This window comes from Eptatretus burgeri, chromosome 10, assembly GCF_056783735.1.
Source record: "Eptatretus burgeri isolate ZD-2024b chromosome 10, Ebu_testis_v1, whole genome shotgun sequence".
Classification (NCBI taxonomy): domain Eukaryota; kingdom Metazoa; phylum Chordata; class Myxini; order Myxiniformes; family Myxinidae; genus Eptatretus; species Eptatretus burgeri.
This window is the reverse complement of record NC_140970.1, coordinates 2738084-2750848: the sequence shown is the minus strand read 5'-3', so window position 1 is coordinate 2750848 and position 12765 is coordinate 2738084. Positions and strand designations below refer to the sequence as shown.

General features: G+C 45.3%; 1 long non-coding RNA gene across 1 annotated transcript in view; it reads right to left on the bottom strand.

The window, feature by feature from the left end:
• LOC147017819 (uncharacterized) overlaps window positions 1-12765 on the bottom strand; it is an 80490-nt gene that overhangs the window by 62821 nt on the left and 4904 nt on the right. Inside the window, exon 2 of the long non-coding RNA XR_015062155.1 lies at window positions 7410-7501. This is a non-coding gene — a long non-coding RNA (uncharacterized LOC147017819). The remainder of the gene's footprint in view (window positions 1-7409; window positions 7502-12765) is intronic.

The window sequence follows — 12765 nt, the reverse complement described above, 5'->3', positions numbered from 1 at the left end:
TGCATCTTACTATAATTCACAGTCTGTCTGTTCCCAGGTACCGCAAAAACGGCTGAAGCGATCGGAACCATTTTTGGGGTGTGTAATCCTGGGACCCCTTGAAGTAAAATTGGCATAAATATAATAACATGACCCCATTGACTGCTCCCGTAGGGAGTGGGTGTTTATAGTATAATTAAAACAAACACAAACTAACAAAGATTGACATTCATTTCTACAAATCACAGCACATCTATTTCCATCCATCCATTGGGACCATACTCTGTGCAGAGCGTTGGTGCTGCCTAAGCAGACTCCTTGGCTAGTGGGTACAATCCTTGATGGGTCGCCACTCCAACACAGGATACCAGCATGCTGGTACTCATTTTGCCGACCTCGGAAGGATGACGGTCAGAGTTCACCCCACCTGGTATTAATTCAACAGCCAATTGGGATTCGAACTCAGGATCTTCGGATCCCAAGCCCACCACCCTAACCATTCAGCTAACACCAAGCATGCACAGCAACATATGAATGTTCATGGATGAGAAATTACAATGACCCAGTACAAAAGATAACATGCAACTTGATTTTCTGTCAAGAATATTAGATCACCAAAAATAAGGTTTTTGGGGAAGATGTACAGATGGTACAGGAAGGTTCCCGTGCTTGGACAGTCATCCTATGAACTTCCTCCCGACGATTGACATGAATCCGAGTGACATGACCTGTATATGCTCAACACTGAGCTTTGTCGGTGCTGAAACAAGCACGATGGATGTCATGGAATGCACGATAAAAATTTTCCTCATGGGACGTTCAGTTCTCTGTGAACTCCTTGAAACTGTCTATGTGCTTGAAATGTTGTCGGACACATCGACTGGGATGTCTACAGCGAGAGAAGTCTGGAGACACTTCTTGGTTGACACAGCTCTTAATGATATGCTATTTTCAAAGGTCTTCAATATTTCACTTTTGGGGAATAATAGGAGTGATGAGAGGTCGGATAGCAGTCTGAACGCGACCTCACTGGAAAGTGAAGAAGCTCCTGCAGAAAATGGCTGGGTTCGGACTTCCTGAAGATGGATCTGGTTTGGTACCAGAAGAATGAAAGGTAACAAGCAGTCCGAAAGATACTGTCTCTCAAGGTGATGGAGTCAGAAGTATTACCGACACAGCTTTAGATAGCTAAAAATGACTTATCCAGGATAAATCAGCGATATTCAAGTCGAGTTAATATGTGCAGATGAAATACTTGACAAAGTCTCGAAAGAACTTCAGAGAAATGGATAATTACTTGTCCTTTGCACAGAATATATTTGGCTATGAAACATGGAGATGATAGACATACTTTGGAAGTGAATTGAGTAGAACGTAGAAGTAATTGGCACCTGCAGCTACAATCTGTGAAAGAAATGTTGTGAATTTTTTCCGCTGCAGTCCTGATACAATGTCTATGTAAAATCAGCTTGCAGCCAACTGCAAATTGTGCAAAATCTGGGAAAAGAACATCCTTGCTTCGAATCTGGACTTCATGTCCTTTGGGTAATTGATCGCTTCCGGGCTGGCTTGTCTCCAGTTTCAGTTAGTAAACAAATTTGGACGTGAAGCTTGAAAACAGAAAGTGGAATGACAACAATACATGGAATGTCAGCGTGTCAACAAATACAGTGGCATCAGCCTGAAAATTTTTTTAGCCATGACATCATCACCAGATCGACTGTCACATCAAGTTTGACACTCTCCTCTAAGCTGTCTAGCCTGAGTTCAAATCCTGACCCAGCTATAAACTGTTTTGTTTTAACTGTTGCAAAGCTACGCTAACCTCAGTCTCGGATGGACTGAGGTGTCGGAGCATCGCTCCGGTGTGCTCTGGCAGCACTCCACCCCAGTACAGGCATCAACGATGCCATGCAACAATTTATTGGCACCGAGTTCTACACACATGACCAAATACAATGAAGATACACAAGTACATAAATCAAGGGATCATAGCAACACTTTGACCATCATGTCTTTCCACCAGGAAAGAAATCCATTAAATTGAGGATGCAGCCTCACAAAATAAAGCACGTGGACAGATGACGGATTAACACGTTGATTGCCAACTCATATCGTGCACACCACTCCCATTTTCCAAGCCAAGTATGCATGTGCATAGACTTTATGTTCAAATTTTACCCTTCTATGAACAAATCTAAGTTCATTTCTTATCCATTGTTGGGGAAACCCCATGTCATGAGAAAACTCAAAGCTGGCAATGGCACAAGATTTTCAATTCCGTATGCCAGGTACGAGTTTTCTCATACGACTACTTTTTAGCACTGAAACGATGTTGGTGTTATGGCATTGCTCATGGTAGATCCTGTGCTGAGTACCATGTGTTTTTTCTTTTTTGCTACTGTCATTACCAATCAAAATGGCAAGTATGAATGCAGAGGAAATTCTCACGGAGACTGATGATGATGATGATGATGATGATTATTACATCGATTTATGTTCACTGAACTGCCAGCAGATCGTTTGTTGCGCTCTGACACGCCGGCATATTCTGTTTACAATATTGTTGCGCTTCTCGGAACCACATGCACCCAACATATAGTGGTCCCAAGACAGTTATTCCATTAATATACGTTTACATAGTCCCTTCCCTTTTGTCTAGCGGGACAACGGGACGTGCATGGCGGTGATCTCATAGCTAGGTTTGTTTACATCACCAATTTCATTCCTACTCTTCTTTTCTGATTATTCCTGAGGTAAATCTGAGCCACGTGCACCCTTCGCTGTGAGATGGGTCCTCAGCAAAGGCCAAGCAAGCATTACGCTGGACATCCTCCGTATAAAACACAGCCTGCCAAACACACGCGCAGTGGTAATTTCCACCCAATGGACAGAAAGCATACTCAACACGACGCCCACACTGCACGGAACACGTACCGAGGATACGGAAGAAACAGCACCTTAAATGCTGGCAACTTTCAGTTCACACGCGGCTGCGAAGATACAGCGATACTTCAAACTAACTTCGGCGGGGGAGGGGCATAGAAAAGGCGCTCGAACACCACATGAGTATCGACAGCACAGAGATCCCGTCCTCAAGCGATCCCTCAATCGAGGCCGATAATAGAAAGGCAAACCCATGCCATGTTGGGCGGGATGCGAGTGTGCAAGGCACAAGCAAGGCGTACTTTTCAACCCATTTCAGGACGAGCTATATCGATCGGGTTTCGCCCCACACACACGATAGCAGAATCGGGGGAGTGCGAGCGCTGACCACGTGGGCCATGGCGGATCTGACCATACTACGCGAAACATGCATGGATTTATCCTAACACTTTACCGTCGATCCTCGCTGGCGGCCGAGGGTGTTCCCCACAGACAGAGGACGTTTCCTCGCCTCTCCGGCCAGCGAAGCCGCATTCAGGCAGGGGCTTGTGTGCAGTCCGGATCACTCGGGCCGCGTGACGCATCATGGAGCAGGCACATTGACCAGCGTGGGTCGGGGGTGCCCGAGCGGGCAAGCTGGACCGATGCCACTCTCGGCGGGTCATCAGGGCATGGCCCGGGGGTTTGTGCAAGGCAATTCATGACACGGAGTTCGGTGTGGGCGATTCATATCATCTCGTGAGGTCGGAGCAAGACATTTTTACGGCTTGGAGTCATCTTGCTGGAAGTGGAATGTTGCGGTTTCCAGCCATGACGGCCGGGCCGCGCAGGGGGGGGGGGTCGGGACCAATCAGAGCGCCTGATTTGGGTAAGGACAAAGTGCTTCGGGGTGGCCCCCCCGCCCCGTGCCGCGGGACCTATAAAGGTCTGACCGGAGCCTTCGATTTCTCTGCCCTGCCTCACCTCCCACTCAAGCTGGACTTCAACATTGTCTCGACTCTGCCGTCCTTCGTCTTCCACGCATTTTGTAAGTTGCTTGTTTGTTGTCGCAACACACCTTTCTTCCCTATCTCTGCTTGCACACTCCAATAAATTAATTGATCGTACCACATAACTTTCCTCACCTGCTTGTTAATAAATTATTATTAGAAATGTTCCCAGCTCGTTTTTGTCTTTTCTTTCATTGATCCAGCACGGTCTGAATCCAAGCTTAGCCAGGACTTTATTCCCAATGATCCGTTCCTTTTAGCCAGTACATCCTTGGCAGTGTCGCTCGGCTGCATCCGATCCAGTCCGGTAAAGTGATCCGGTTCAGACAAGGCGTACCGAGGGCGTGTTCCCTAGTAATTAAATCACATGATTCATTCGGTAATCCAGTTAACCCATAGACGGGAGGACCCGAGGTCACGCGGTTGAGTTATTGGCGTCCACGATCGGTTGGCAACCCGCCGCGTCATGGAATTACCCGTGTGCGACGGCCTATAATTCCGGGGAGTCTGGTGGGAGCCGAGATAGCTCCCTCCCCCCCCCCCCCGAGTGGTCTTCTCACCCGACCCCGGCCCGCAACAATATAATAGCATAATCTTTTCCACGAGAATACTTGTAGTGGCAGCGTCTTGTACACCCGGCACTACGAGTATACTCGTAGTCGGCAGTCAACATGTTAAATGCAATTGTCGACAAGCATAAGGGTTGGTTCTCGAGGTAAATACAATATAGCTGCCCAGCCAGGGGTTTTAATCTTGGACCACCTGTAAATTGTTATCCCAGTGTTTCAGAGGCAGGGTGATTCATCAATATGTGTGCTCTCCCTCTGATGGACGTTAAACTGGGCACCCCATCTGCATTTGCCATCATTAGTTGGTGGACGTTAAATATCGCACTGTGTCCTTCGTGAGAGTAGGCGACCTATCGCCAACATCCTGAACGAATTCCAAATTCCTGCCCTCACCTACAGAGGGAACTGAATCAGCGGCATAGCCGCACTCTCAGCCAATTATGCTACCCCACAGCCTTGTGCTGCATTTGAAAGAATAAGAAGTAGAAGAAAACAAAAGAGGTTGGCCTACATGTCCACAAGACTAATTTCACGAAATGTACTGAACTACACATTCAAGAAAGCAAACCAAGCAGTGCTCTCAACATCAAGACAACAGTGAAGGTAGATAGAAACTCAGGACAAGTTCATCATCAGCTCCTTTTCCAGCATTTGATGACAGCAGATAATGGACTATTTGATAACATATCTGAGATATTATTGAACTGTGATGCTTTCCCTCTTCACTGTTTTATTGCTGTCCTCGGGGAAGCACACAAGCAAGGATAGAATATGGGTTTCAGGAAGTTACGAGATGCCATACCCATCAGAAGTACAGTCAGTGTTCGATGGTGGTTCTCTGTTGTAGTGCATACCATGGCACAATGAGTCACTTTTGTATCAGTTGGCATTATGTATGCAGAGTATGTAACAATGAAATACTCTTATCCTGCCATTGTGCTTGATGGATACTCAATGGGCCCTTCCACAAAAGATACAGTACACCGACAAGGCGGCGTTGGTATAACAGCTGGACCACAAGTTATATTTATATAGGATATACTTGTTAAGTCCAACAAGGAGCAGTTTCTGGCCAACATTTCCAACAAACAATGGTACATCCATATGTTCAGCAAAAGCATGGAAGAAAGTGAATGTACAGGATTAGAAGCTACTGGTGAAACAGGTTTGTTCATTGTTCAAACTGCAACGTGCAGATGGGGGAACAGTGTTAGTTTGAGATGACACGAGGACCTCCTTGCACTCCTTTTTTGCTTTGCAGATCCTATATGATCTTTTCTTAAAGTCTGAGTCCACTGCAATTGTTGCAAAGAAAAAGTGAGTGTAGAACATATAGCTGACAAAGCAGAAACTTGGACCTGAAGTCTGTGCCCTATTTTGATTTGGGCATGCCATCGAACAGGATGGATGTGATATATATATATATATATATATGGCAATCCTGAAGGCCTCGATCTTTTGAGTTGAAAAATATTTGTGGTAAAGTGATGTCTAACACTATATTTGTCCAGGTTCATAGCTTACAATCTACCTGTACCACAGTAAGCTATCACAGCCAACATGGGTATCTACAAGTTCTGGTCAATGTGAGAGTTAAATCCATCAGGAATGGGGTTGGCTCATTGCTAAGGGATAAGCTTCAACCTGTCCAGACACATCATGCCTGCAGCATCAGAGGGACTACTCAAGGGTACCAGATGCAATTGTAAGACAGACTGAGATACCAGAAGTTACAACTGCAAGATGCATAGTTGGGAACGCCCAGTTTGATGTGGAGAATGTCATGATGTCAGTTGTATACAAATGCACTGTCTTTGGTGCCAGATGGCCAGAGACATAATTACGTCGAAGCCATTTGTAATGGGATGAAGCCCACATTTACAAGATATTATCTGCTCTGACTGATTTGATGATAAAACGTGAGGAGTTATTCTGAATAACCTACCAAAGGAATGCATGCTAAAGTTATTTGAGATGCTATATAGCGATAACTATTCCTGGGCCGAACACAAAGCAAAGCTGGCCTCCAAAGCCAGCCGCAGACTGGGCATCCTCCATCGATCCAAGTCTTTGATTGGAACACCAGAGATACTTATATCCTACAAGGCCTTTGTCCATAGCTCAATGGAGCACTGCTCTCCGCTATTGGCTGGCACCCCAGCATCATTCCTCTCTCTGGATTCTGTGGAATCTAAAGCTCTCAAATTTATTAGAATCTCCTGTAATGAGGCTGAGGCACAAGTTCTGTTGCTTTCACATAGCAGGTATGTTCATGGTCCCTCCTTTTTAATCGTCTCTTCTCTGATATCACTGATGTGCTTTCTGGCCTCTGAGCCTCCATATCGATTCCAGGATGCTTGCATTCTTGCAATAACCCCCTCCTGGTTAAAATCCCAAAATCCAAGCAATGTGCACAACTCGACACTTTTATTCCTCGCTTCTCTAGTCTGTGGAGGAATCTTCCAGAGACTGTTCTGTCTCGCTTTTCTCTCCAAGACTTCAAGCAAGTAGTGTACCACCTTATCTTGTTATGATCTTTATTACCTTTTATAACCCTAATTCTGACCTACGATCTTTATTACCCCTATTAACATTTCCTTACTGAACCATCTTACTTGCTAGTTTCAGTTTCCTCCCCCCATCCTGTTCGTTCATTCCCTTGATGTTTGTCCCACTGTCAGATCGACCAAACTCTGCCTGGTGCCTCATTCCTATAAAGAAGAAAAAAAAAAATTCACCTGAAAATTGGTGATTTGATAAAATTTAGTAAGCATGATTAAAATTATGTTCCTCCACCTAGAGATCTCTTTACTTTTGATACATGTTAACCCGCACACACAAAGTGAAAAGTGGGGATAATAATTAAAAGCAATTGGTTCACTTTGTCCGTCTGTCCACAAACATCAGTTTATGATCGAGGAACAACTTGATTGCAATTGAATGTCATATGTTGAACATGAAACGGAACATGAATCGGAGAGCAAACCTGTAGTTTTGCAGAAGCTTGGCTCTGAATTCGTCCCGATCGTGTCTGCGCAGGGAGGAGCGAGAAAGGTTTTTCCATCTCTCTCTGTCTGCCTGATGGTCAAACAAAATTGAAAAATCATTCCAAACAGGAAACTCATTGTTAAGGATGTTATAAAGGACACAAACAACAGGTACAAAGAACTAATATAACGTGTTAAATAAGGTGGTATAATATAGACTGCATCAACAGTGGTAATCTTCAAAACTTCTCTTTTTCTACAATTATTATTCCTGCGCTTTCGAAGAAAAGCGGGAATATTGTGATTGTCTCCACCGTCCGTACGTCCGTCTGTCTGTCCTACCCTGTAACTCCTCCTACACCGTTTGAAATAGGAACTTGAAACTTTGGGACATAGTAGATATATGTATGGGGAAGTGCACAACACTTTCAGATTTTTGATATGACCCCGAGGGGCCGGGCCAGAGGGGTTGGGGTCATGGGGGTCGATTTAAAAAAAATAAAAATTGTCATAGCTTTTTAAATCAAACATATTCATGAGTTATACATTTAACAACATTTTTTTTAAAACACATGATTATCAGGGAGTGTTTGGGGGGTAGGGGGTGCTTAGCGGATAGGGGGTCAAAATAGCTCCTCCTACACCGTTTGAGATAGGAACTTGAAACTTTGGGACATAGTAGATATATGTACGGGGAAGTGCACAACACCGTCAGATTTTCGATATGACCCCTAAGGGCCGGGCCAGAGGAGGTGGGGTCATGGGGGCTGATAAAAAAAAATAGCGTTAATGGGACAAAGCAGTGCGCGTGGGAATATGCGATGGTGTGCCATCGACAACGTAGTTCTAGTTTAAATCTTTATTTTATTTCAATTTAATTATATACTTGAACACTGTAGAACGCAAATCGCCTTTTTGTCACTTTCAAAAACCTTTCGTTTAGCAGTACTTGAACTTGGACAAAATATTATGGCATTTTACATCATCACGACCGATCAAATTTGCTGCTCTTACCCCTCTAATGTCCTTGTTTCTCAACACTATGTGGGGTAAGGAGTTCGATGGACTCCATAGTTTTTTGGGGTTTTTTTCTGAGAATGGATCAAACAATTGGAATCATTTGTTTTGCAAATTTGCTTAAAAGGTCGACCGATGTTCGAGTATTGAAACGGACTAAAACGTAATGATTTAATTTTGGGAGAAATCGGCGAAGAATTCTGCACTGGATTAAAGATATTTCTTGATACATCTTTAAAGAGGATATTTCTTGGTGTGGTATTCATTCCCAAGGCTACTCATTCTCACCAACGTATAGTTAGTGGACAAAAGAAAATGGAAGCACAAATGTAAAGTCACTTAATAGGGCGTTGGGCCAGCACGTGCGGGTCTGTATGTGCCGTGGCATGGAGTCTACCAGTCAGAATTCTGCAGGAGAGACGTGGCACCATTATTCCACGAGAAAGTCAATCAACTCACACCTGTTTGATGGAGGTGGAAAACGCTGTCTCTGTTGTCTTTCCAGAATCTGGTGACTGGGAAGGCCATGATATATGGATAATGTCAGTGTCATGCTCAACAAACCATTGGGTGACCACACGTGCTCTGTGGATTGGGGGGGGGGGGGGGCGGGGTCTTTTCTTGCAGCTATGCCAGCCATAATTATAGGCACCCAGGCCTGTGCAGCATATTTGTATATGACACAAAGCATGCTGTAATGTTATTTGCTTAATTAGCACATGGGTCACACCTGCGTGTGATGTTCATCATTTATCAAGGTGTTGAGCCTGGTGTTGGCTTAGTGGTTAGGGTGGCGGCTTGGGATCCTAGGGTCCTGAGTTCAGGCCCCGTTGGCCGCTGAATTAATACACCAGGGGGTTGACTCAGCCTGTCATCCCTCAGAGGTCGGCAAAATGAGTACCAGTGTGTACTGGTAGAGGGGCACTGCATCAGCGACAGTCACACTTCTAAGAAATGATAGCTACCCCAGCAGCTAAGCCGTCATACGCAAGAAGACCAAGGTGTTTCCATTTTTTTTTGTTCACTACCTGTACACTTTGAATACTCGGCATGCTTTGACAATCGAACTCCTCCATCGTAAGTTGAGGTACAGTAGTTTTTTTTTTAATTAAATTAACACTTCACTGCAATCATCATAATTCAAAGCAATGTTTGGATGCACGACTGAAAAGTACACAGAAGGAGCAGGAAGAGGCCATTTGCCCCATCGTGCCTGTGCTACACACGAACACACACACACACACACACACACACACACACACACACACACACACACACACACACACACACACACACACACACACACACACACACACACACACACACACACACACACACACACACACACAATATTTCCCTGCGCTCGCAAACCAAAAAAGCAGGTTTAAGCGATTGGTCGTGTACGTCTGCATTTTAAAAATTCATTTTCTCAGCAACCCTTAATCTGAGTGACACGGAATTTTTCAAATAGGAGTGCCTCCTCCTGTATAACATTTTAGTCATAATTATGACGTCATAGGTCATGTGGTAAAGGCATCATCTTGGAAAAAAACCCCAAAAAAACTTTGCACCTCTATATCTCTGAAACCACTCCATGGAAAGATTTACATATAACTCATTGTCAAATCCTTCCCAGGGGGAATAATATGTGTTAATGATGATGTCATTGCTGTCTTCATTATGACATCATAATTCGCCAAGTACGCTTCATTCGATAAGTCATGAAATTTTTTTTTTCTTTGCAACTGTTGGTCTAATTGACATGAAATTTTGACCATAGGTACACCTCCTCCTGTAGGAATTTATAATAATTATGAAGTCATAGGTAACGTGGTACAGGCACCATCTTGGAAAAACAGAAAAAAAAACAAAAAAAACTTTGCACTTGTATATCTCCAAAACCGCTCCATGGAAAAAAAATTGAAACATGGCTCATTGTCAAGTACTTCCCAAAGGGAATAAGATATGTTAATGATGATGCAATCAGTGCCTTCATTATGATGTCATAATTCGACAAGTGGAACGCTTGATCCAGTCAGTGTGAAAAAAAAAACTCTGCAATTGTTGAAACCTCTAACCGATCAATGCAAAATTTTAAGTAATTGATCAACTACCCATGGGAAATATCGTTTGACAAAAGTGACATCGGTCACTGGCCTGGCACCATATTGGATCAAAGAAAAAAAAAAAAAAACCTGAAAAAAAAAAACATACACAAGAGTTGGCTTGCACGACGTCCCTCTCAAGACTGCGCAGGATAAATATTCCATGAATACCATGTCGTTTAACACAAAGTTGTTGCTTGTGGAGGAGTTAGAACAAACAACAAAAGGAACAGGAGAAAGAGAAGGGGAAACACACCAACAGTAGGGTTGAGGTTGAGGGACAAAATTAAGGGAACAAGATTGGACAAATATGCCCCACGTTTCGGACCAAGTCCAATGGGGGCTAATAAGGGATGTCGGGAGGAATGAGGGGTAGAGGAAGAAAAATAAGGGATTTGAGGAGGAAAAATAAGGGATGTGGGGAGGAATGAGGGGGTCGAGGAGGAAAAATAAGGGATGTGGGGAGGAATGAAGGGTAGAGGAGGAAAAATAAGGGATGTGGGGAGGAATGAGGGGGTCGAGGAGGAAAAATAAGGGATGTGGGGAGGAATGAAGGGTAGAGGAGGAAAAATAAGGGATGTGGGGAGGAATGAGGGGGTCGAGGAGGAAAAATAAGGGATGTGGAGATAGACAAAGACACAGACAGGGGTGAAAACATTACCTCAAACGACATTTTGTGGCGTTGGTAATTTAACGAACGGATAAAGACGACATATTGTTACGAATCTGGAAATCGATCGCACTCAACAGTCAGGTCCTTCAGCTCAGTTACCTCGGTAAGTATGTGTTTTATAGAGAGCTCCCCGACCCTGGTCTAATGGGTAATTAAATGTTCCTGTGCTGTGAAGTTATTTTAATAGTCAGGTTTGCTTTTCGTTTATTTTTTACACCACCGACTACACCGCCGACATCACCTCCGACCACAACGCATCGCTTCCTTCACCTCGCTCTGGCCGACGTCAGGGGTGGGCGGAGCCCTGCAGAGACGTTGCTCAGCTTCCTGTGCCAGGGGCGGGTCCATGTGATGTCACCACGCCACCTGGCCAATCGGGGGGTTTGCCGCCCGTTTTGACCAATGGGAGGGATGACGAGGGCGTATGCGCAGAAGGTCGTCCGGAGTGGAGAAGGCGGTTAGGGGAGGAGCCACGCGTCGGCCCTCGACCAATCGGTGTGCAGCGGGTGGAATGACCGCCACTCGGCCAATCAGGCCCGCGACAAGAGGGGCGGGTCCAAGTAATGTCACCACCCCCCCACCCCGGGCCAATCAAGGAGTTTTGCGGCCCGTTTTGGCGAGTTTGAGAAACGCCCCCCCCCCTTGGAGGTGGGGAATATAATAATAGGCGTGGTCCGTGCACGGTGTCGTCCCCCCTGGAGTTCGTTCGTTTCTGGGTGAGGTGTGGTCTGCGTGTCGTTCTGGAGGGTGTCTGCACACGGAGGGACTTCTCCCGCCAGCCTCTGCCCTGTCGATTTCGCCGCTTGGATCTGTGCTGTATGGGCGCGGAGTGCTTATGATGATAGTCACGTGGTTGGGTTCCATATATCGTGACTCGCCTGCTGGAGGCTTGCAGTGGTGTACATCCGGGAATGCAGTAAAGCAGAGTTACTACTACACTCTCACTCTCGTATCTCGCTGCACGTCGGACACTACAGGATCGTGCTGGGGGGGGGGTCCAGTTCGACCCCGAGGACCTGGTCATTGAAGACCGCACGAGGCGGAAGGTCCAAGATAGGCCCTTCCCTCCAGTTCACCTTCCCTCCAAGCTGGGGGTATTAATAAAGGCGATAGCCACCATTTTGTTTGTTTGTTTTCGTTCGTTCGTTCGTTCGTCTGGTAAGTCGTGAATTGTTTAAGTGCCTTCGCTGTATATACTGTTACGGCTGTGGAAATTCGCAAACCACCATTCAGGGCCCCTAGGTGAGATAACTCTAAGTACATGTGTAGTTAGCCCCAAACCCGTTACGTTGTATAGAGGGAATTTATGTGATTCATTCAGGCTGCGATCCTTTGAGTTAGGCGTTTTTCTGTTCTATCTTTATTTTGAACCAACCAAGTCTCAACCGCCATCACACAACAACCACAATGCCAGCCATCGTCACCAACTGCAACCACGCTCCAACCTTCGGACAACAACAACAACGCCAACAGCCACAACCTTTACCTTCACAACTCGCTCCCACATCATCGCATCACCACCATTCCCAAAGGGCACCATAACCATCAAACCACCACCGA